This window comes from Bos javanicus, chromosome 26 (genome assembly GCF_032452875.1).
Source record: "Bos javanicus breed banteng chromosome 26, ARS-OSU_banteng_1.0, whole genome shotgun sequence".
NCBI lineage: Eukaryota > Metazoa > Chordata > Mammalia > Artiodactyla > Bovidae > Bos > Bos javanicus.
In genome coordinates, this window is record NC_083893.1 from 48801098 (window position 1) to 48809551 (window position 8454).

The following is an 8454-nucleotide window of genomic DNA, read 5'->3' on the forward strand; positions in this document are numbered from 1 at the left end:
CCACCTCTCCCGCCCCCCTCACCTGGCCAGTGAGGCCCCTTCTAAGCAGATCACTGCCCTCCCCAGCTCTCGCCTTCCTCTCCTGATCCTTGACCCTCCTCGGCTCAGCCCATGGCACTTGGTGATGTGACAGTTGCAGCCCTTGCCTCTGCGCTGACCAGGGGGCTGGGCTCTCGCCTACCTGCCTTCCTGCCCCGCCCCCCCTCCCCGCCCCTGCTGCCTGCAGGAGGGGACAGGAATGAGCCCGGGTCCGGGTCAGCTGCCCCCTACGCCTCGGTGCCTTTGCCCGCGTGCCCACTCCCTTTCTCCCGAGCGCTGGCTCCACTGAGGCACGAGGCACGTCCTGCTTGTCTGTGTCCAGCATCCGCGCGGGTCCCTTGGGTAAGTGTGAGGCTGGACCTCGACCACGCAGAGGGCTGGGGAGCCCCAGAGGCCACTGGACAGTGGCCATGGGAACTTCACCTCTGCTGAACTAGATGGGCCTGGGAGGGGAGGCAGGGGACGCCATGCCAGGGAGGCTGGCCTCAAGGAGGCCGTGGTGGGAATCCAGGTGTGGGCAGCTGAACGTGGCTGTGGACAAAGCGGTGGAAGTGGTAAAGACCATGCTCAGGTGTGAGCCCAGGTTGGACAAGACCCCAGGGGCCGTCCTCTCAGCGCCCCCGGTGGGGGGCGGGTTGTGCATCAGTGTTGGATGGTGCAGGCCCACTCCTTGCTGGGTGGGCAGGTCAGAGGAGGAGCCCGCTCCCTCATCGGGAGGATAGTAGCTCCCTTCCGGTGTGGTTCTCGGCAGCCTAAGTGTGGTCTCCTGGCCCCGCTGTTGCAAAGCCGCGCTGGGCCGGGCGGCCCTTTCCTGGTATCGCGGCAGGACCCTGGTTTCCAGGGCAGGGAGCCCAGCGTCTGACGAGACTCCTCCCTCCTGCGCGCCGCTGGATTTTGGTTTCGCTTTCGTGTAAGTTGCAGGGTTGTTGGTGTCACCGCCGGGCCAGCGCGCACCCCGCCCTCCGCCACCCGCTCGGGGTCTCTGGTCCCGCCTTGGCCTCGGCTGGGGGTGATGGGTCTCACATGCGTGGAGTACGTGGGGTCGGCTGGGGGCTGCCCTACGGGGCCCCTCCTCACCCCCCTGGCCAGCCTAGGCTTGTCCTCGCGGTGGTCACAGGGCAGAGACGGCGGGCAGGCGTCTAGTGCCTCCGGAACCCGGGCTGGAGCTGTGCCCTGTCCCCTCCGCAGCTGCAGAGCCGGCCCGGGGGTGGACAGAGGGGACCTGTCTTTTCAGTGGGGCCGCTGGGCAGGGTCCACCGTGCTGACCGGGGCAGCTGAGCTTCCGGGGGGACGGCAGCCCAGGGTCCCAGGCACTACCTAGGGAGACAGGCCGGTGCGTGCGTGGGTGCACGTGTGCGTGTGTGGGTGTGCGTTGTGCCCACAGGCATGTGCACACACGCTTACGCATGCAGCTGTGTGGGAAGACGCAGCCCGTTTCCAACCCGTCTAGTGGGCCTGCCGCTGCCCTGGGCCGTCTTGTGGGGACGGCATCTGCGTCCAGACCCAGCCGGGCAGGAGCTGCCGGCCTGGGCGAGCGGCCTCCCAGAGCGCAGTCCAGCTTGGTCGCCCAGGGAGCCCCGGGGCTGCTCGTGCACGCCCCCTAGCGGTGGTGTTTCTGGGAGCGCGCTGGAGTGACCGTGCTCCGTGACCGATCCTCCAAGGGTTTGTGGGCGCAGCGGCCGCAGGTGCTCTGAGCCCTGGCTTGTCTGACTCTGCTTGGGTCGGCGTCCGGTTGCCCTGTCCTCCCCACTCTCTGCTCGGGGCGTCTGGGCCCCGCCTCCCTGGGCTCCGGGCAACGCTGACTGGGCTGCCTCTTCCCAGTGGACGGGGCCTGTGGGCCCTGAAGTCGGGGGGTAGGGGGCGGGGATGGTGCCCTGACCCCCACGCCGCCCGCCCGCCCCACATCTTCTGTGTCGGCTGGAGTCAGTCGGGTTTGCTGGAACTTTCTTCTCCCAGCCCAGGGAAGTCGTGGGAACAGAGAGGATCTTTTATGAGGAAATAAAAACGGAAGCGATTTCTTTCAGTGCCTGTGGCTGAGACCCTTGGCATAGAAGAGGAAAGGGGTAACCCTGCCCCCAGCTTCTCCACCACCCCTGACGGGAGAGCAGTCTTCTTAGTGTGGTCGCCCGGCTCTTGCAGGGTGACTTGTGTGGCCCACGCGGAGGAGCTCCTCCAGGTGGTTCAGGGGTCAGAGCAGGTGGCCCACGGGGCGGGATGCTCTTGACCACAGAGGGCAGTGTCCCAGGGGGGTGAGTCTCACAGCCTAGTATGAGGGCTACACACTCTGCCCTGGACGGGCTCTCTTGTCCTTGGGGACCATGCCCTGAGCCACCGTTATCATCATCGCCTGGGCAGGAAGGGGGTGGAGAAGCCCCCGGGACCCTTCATGAGGGGACCCCTTTCCTGTGCCCAGCAGGACATCAGACAGCTCCCTGGACCTCAGCCAGATGGGAGACGTGGCCCCTGAGTCCACCTCTGGCCCTGGGGAAGGGGTCCCATGAAGGCAGTGGCCAGTCTTAACTCAGCCTCAGGGCACGGGGCTCCCTTCCTGGTCAGGGTTGCCCAGTGAGCGGCCTGAGCTGGCCAGAAGGAAGGGGTGCATCGGGGTGTGTGTGTGTGTGTGGAGCCACTTAGAGGAGAGGGGCTTGGGTGTGATGGGGGCAAAGGGGAAACCAAGGCCCGGGAGAGCAGCTGGCCCGGGGCTTCCGGGAGCTGATGGCGGAGCTGGGTGGGCTGGCCACCCCGCCCTGCGCGGGAACCAGTCTGGAGGTTGGGGGAAGGGGATGGTTGGGTGCAGTCTGTCCACGTGGATCGGCGGGGTGAGGATGAGCACGCCTGCCCTTGCAACGTTCCCGTCTCCTTGAAGCAAGAGCTTTGTCTACACTGGAGAAGAATCAGAAAGGCAGCTAAGATCATCAGGGTTTTGATGCAGAGGTGTCGTCCACGTCCGTTCTGAACCCTCAGCCACTTTCTCCAGCCACATGCATAGGATTCCGGGTGGGACTCTGAGTTATCTGTACAGCTCAGGGTCCGTCTGTGTGCATGGATAGTCTTACTCAAGGGTTTCACCCTCACATGCCACAGGGCTCACAGGATTCCAGTTTATGGGGCTTTTTCAAATGTGGACGCCACGAGAACAAACAGTCCTGCCCCCATCCTCCAGGCTTCCTCCAGGCCGGTCCCCTCGTGGCCCATTGCGTGTCTGCCTGTGTTGTGTGAGATGCGCTTCTGTCTGAGTGGGTGGTCTTACAGCCTTCTGTAGCCAGGCCACTCAGCTGCAGAGGAGGTCACTGGCCCTGGCAATGGGCAGAAGGGCCAGCTGGCGAGAGCCCAGCGCCAGTACCCGTCGCCCATCCACTGTGCCAGCCGGGGCCCCAGAGCTGCGCTGTTCCCCCTGAAAGGCCACCCAGAGATGAGCGCCATCTTTCAGAATTAACTTCTCCTCCCAGTGAGTGTCAGAAGTCCCATCACTTCATTAGGAGCGATCGGAAAACTCCATTTGCTTTTATTAGTTTGAAAGCTGCTCTCAGGGCCAACGTGCGGAATAGCCCGGGGGACAGGGAGGCTCCCAGCACAGAAGGAGAGTCCAGCCCAGTGTCAAGGTCACGGCTGCCATGACCTGTGCCCCGGCCCGTCGGATGCCTCTGACCTTGAGGCCACCTTGGAGGCTGAGGATCGCGTTCTGTTTTGTAAAACCTGCCTGCCTATGTGCAATGGAATATTATTTAGCATTAAACGGAAAGCAGTTCTGACACCTGCTACCACGTGGATGAACCTTGAGGACATCCGGCTGAGTGAAGTAAGCCGGACACAAAAGGATAAGCAGCAGGTGATTCCGTTTCTGTGAAGTATTGGAAATAATCACATTCGTAGAGACAGGAAGTAGATGGTGGGTGCTGGGGCCTGGGGGAGGGGAATGGTAAGTTAGTGTGGGTTTTTTTTTGGTAAGATTTTTTTTTTCTTTTTTGGGTGTGGACCATTTCTAAAGTCTTTATTGAATTTGTTACAATATCATTTCTGTTTTGTGTGTTTTTTATTTTTTGGCTGCAAGGCATGTGGGATCTTTCCTCCCCTGAAAGTTCTGGAGATGGGCAGTGGTGATGTCATCAAGTCCAAGCTTGTAGTCCTCGCTGTATGATAGGCCAGTTGATGGAAGATGAGGTGTCGGGACAGCAGAGAGTGGCTTTATTCAGAGGCCGGCAGACCGAGAAGGTGGCGGACTAGCGTCCCAAGAACCATCTTCCCCAAGTCAGAATTCAGGCTTCTTTTATACTCAGAGGGGAGGGAATGAAGGTCTGCTTTAGCTGGACTCTGGAGGGAATATTAATTTCTTCCTTCCTGAAGCCTTCACAGGTGGGTCTGGTCAGAATGTTTCCTACGAGCTAAGCAAGGGTATTTTAGCTTAATGCTCATTACCTGGGATGTAGGACTCCCAGAGATGGGCCATTATGAGTAATTGAAGCTTGTAGGCACTATCCCTCTAGTGATGAACTTGAAATAGGATATGAAGGCCTTCCCTGTTTTAGTGACAGTTACACGGCCATGAGAACATATTTCATACTGAACTGTGCACTTAAAGATGATCCATTTTATGTTCTGGATTTCTCCCCATGATTTAAAGGATAGGAAATAATGCATTCTCTTCATCCTTGACCACTTGAGCCCCAACTAAACCTGGAAATGCATTAGCATATGTGATAAGCCAGCCTTAGGTCTTGGACCAAGCTGCAGCGTGGGCACGGAGAGCTTCCGCTGCAGACGTCCAGGCTGCCTGGGCCGTGAGCCTGGGCACGTCACTGGCCCATGAGCCTCTGACCTCCTCCTGGGACGGGGTCGGCCCCGTCAGTGTCTTAGCAGACTCGGAATCTGCATCAGATGCGCCTTTTCTTCTCAGTCCCCAAATTCCCAGGTGGCATCCCTGTAACCAGGGTGACCACATGTCCCAGCCTGGCTGGCCCATCCCAGTCCACACCAGCAGAGTGCTGGGTGGGCCTCTGGCCGTCCTCCTGGTGCAGGTGACGTCGTAGGGTCGTCCTAACAGGAGGTGCCTGAGTGCCCTGGCTCCTCTTGGGGTGCGAAGGTTTATGCCCTGGCTGCTGGGAGGCTGCAGCCAGTTCAGCCCTCTCCCGGAAGCGCACTCTGTCCGCCTGTGGTCACGGCAAGGGGACCCAGGTCTCCATCACAGGGGCTGCTGGCGACGTGACCTGGGGACCCTCCTAGCTGAGCTGGAGAGGTTGTGAAACCACCTCCTGGAAGTCAGCAGAGACCTGATGCCCCCCTGCGAGTTGGTGGTGTCCCTCTGAAGGCACACGGAGTGCCAGGGAGCAGGCAGTCTCCATGATGGGGACGGGTTAGTCCCATCTGAGCTGGGGACTTGCATTCCAGGGCAGGGGTAGAAGATGCCAGAGCCACCAGCGTCCACCCTGGGGGCTTGGACACAAGCACTCAGGCTGTGACCCAGGAGGGCACTGGGTCAGCCAGGATGAGATACCACCGGCCGGTGAGGGAGATGGCAGACCCGAGGAAGTGAGGGGACCTGAGGAGGTAAGAGGGGGACCCGAGGGGGTGAGGGGGACCTGGGGGAGGTGAGGGGGACCTGAGGAGGTGAGGGGGACCCGGGGGAGGTGAGGGGGACCTGAGGAGGTGAGGGGGACCCGGGGGAGGTGAGGGGGACCTGGGGGAGGTGAGGGGGACCCGGGGAGGTGAGGGGGACCCGGGGAGGTGAGGGGAACCCGGGGAGGTGAGGGGGACCCTAGGGAAGTGAATGGGGGGACCCTAGGGAGGTGGGTAGGAGGGGACTTGAGGAGGGGAGGGAGGGCAGTGAGGCACTGACGGTTCAGCTTGACCACTTCCTGCTCCCGAATCTTTTGATTTATCGTTTAAGTCGTAACATGCACACAACCTGAGCTGTATCCTCTTAGCCGTTTCGAGTGTACAGTGCAGTGATGTTAAGTATGTAATACTGTTTTGCACTCTTTGCCCCAAATCTCCAAGGTCCCAAGGTCCTGCAGGAGCCCCAAGGCCTCGGTTTTCATAACTCACTGTCCCATTTTGCTGGCGGCTTTGTGGGTCCTTGATGGTCGGGGAGAAAGCCGCAGCCTCCTCCTGGCTTCTCCATGTCTCCACAGTAACCTCCTGCAGTTGAGACCCACAGTGACCATTAGCTCGTAGGCCTTAATCGGTTTTTAACACATGAGAGAATCTTACCGTGACCCTCCCCCGAGGAATGCTCAGCTTTTTAGAGAGCTCCCAGAAAGTCAGAATAATTCCCACTGGTTGTTTTTAACTCTCTTGTTATAGGAGTCGCACAAGGAATAGTCAGCAGTTGGATGTAGTTTTTCTTCTTCAAGCCCTGGGGCTGTGTCAGCCCTGGAGAGCCTGGCCTGTCCACCGCCCCCTCCCTCCCTTCCACTCCCGCCTTCTCCCCTCTCCCTTGCCTCCCTGGGTCAGGGATTGCAGATGTGAGGCTAATACACACGGCTCTTCACGTGCCGCCCTGTGTCTTGTGCCCGATGCCCCGAGCAGCAGATGTTATTAAATGCTGGCTGTGGTCCAAGCGCTGGTTGGTGGGTGCCCACTACAAGGCCCAGGGGCAGACCTGTGCTTTGGTGGCAGCTCTCAGCCGCTGTGCCTGGCTCGGGCCTGCCAGGCGGGCTCAGGGTTGGCGTCTGGTAGAGGATGTCTGTCCAGTCACAGAGGCCAGAAGCCCAGCATCCTTGGTGGGGCCTGGAGTTCAGGTAGTTTTCTGGACCATTGCCTCATTCATGAAAGCAGGTCCTCCAGGCCTCCGGCCACAGTGGGTGATGACCAGGGCCAGAGGCATCCTTACTGTTACGGGCACAGCCTGTTGGCAGCCTTGGGCTCCCAGCCATGTCCGGTGTGCCTGCGGACCCCTGGTCTGGCCCGCGCGGGGTCCTGCCCCAATCTGCCCTCAGATGAAGATGCTGTGGTACAGGGCTTCTGGCTGCCTGTCTTTCTGACCTTGGCTCCAAAACCCATTGAAACTCTTATGTTACAAACTCCTTAAATACTGTTATTTTATGTTGAGAATGCTGGCCAGGAGACTTAACCAGAGTCTTGAAGGTCATAAGGGTTTATGAAGCCAGTGTGGAAAGGTGTTTGTGATGAACACAAACTTCTTGGACACTTTTCTGTTTCTTGTGGATTTTCACTATTCAACAGGCAATGAGATTTATCTCACAGTTTTGTTCTCATTTTCCTCTAAAGATAATTATGTATGATACACTTGGGTGTGCTGTGTTCCCCTTTCTGTGTTCCCTGACTTTGAAATGTGAAGGTGTTATAAATTGTGCAATAAAAAGCTGATTCTGTAGCGAATGAAACAGAAAGACTCTCTTTCTAATTGTATCTGTTAATCTCGTACACGTCTTCATTAGGGGTTTTAGTATATTGAAAAGATGCATCAAAGTTGGCAATTAAGGAAGCGTCCTCATCAATACGGGTTAGTACATTTTTCTGTGTCGGGGGCCAAGGGTAGGGTTGCACCCAGGACACAGCTCCAGTCTGCACGCAGTCTCTTCCGCACTCTCGGCCAAAACGAGCATCTGCTTCTCGGGGTGCGTGGACCAGAGGCTTGGAGCCGGGCGCTCATGTGCACATAGCCTCCCAGCATGACTAAGTGCTCACCCTGACTGTTCTGCAGACAGGGGAGCAGGTTCAGAGAGGTAAGGAAAGATGCAGAGTGCAGGTGCGGATCTGAGCCCAAACCACAGGCCTCCCTGAGCCCTGCGGGTACGTGCCCCAGAACAGTCAGGAAGCAGGGGGTCTGTGAGTCGTGTCTTAGTTCTGCTTTCCCTGATGGGGACTCACGGTCCACGGCTGCCTCTGGTCCCCCAGCTGGTCAGTGGAGGAGCTGGCTCCACGCCAGGCCCTCTTCCGGCAGGTCTGTCCAGCACCATGGACAGAGGCAGGGCGAGGCGGCCCCCTGAGTGGGTGTGGAAAAAGACCAGGACCAAGAACTGAAGACCTGCTGCTGCTGCTGCTAAGTCGCTTCAGTTGCGTCCGACTCTGTGCGACCCCATAGACGGCAGCCCATTTCCTTCTCCAGTGCATGAAAGTGAAAAGTGAAAGTGAAGTCTCTCAGTCGTGTCCAACTCTTCGCGACCCCATGGACTACAGCCCACCAGGCTCCTCTATCCATGGGATTTTCCAGGCAAGAGTACTGGAGTGGGGTGCCATCGCCTTCTCTGAACTGAAGACCTACTTGCTGCTAAATGTAGACATTTAGTTTCAGGGTCTGAGAGTGAGGAATTAGGAGAAGTTTTAAGGGAAAAACACTTAAGTAACAGTTTATGGGTCTAGTCGGGGAAAGAATGATGGGAATTTATTTTCCTAAGGAGCAGTTATTTAATCAGAGGCTGATAAACAGGCTCAAGTCTGACTTGGAATTTTGAG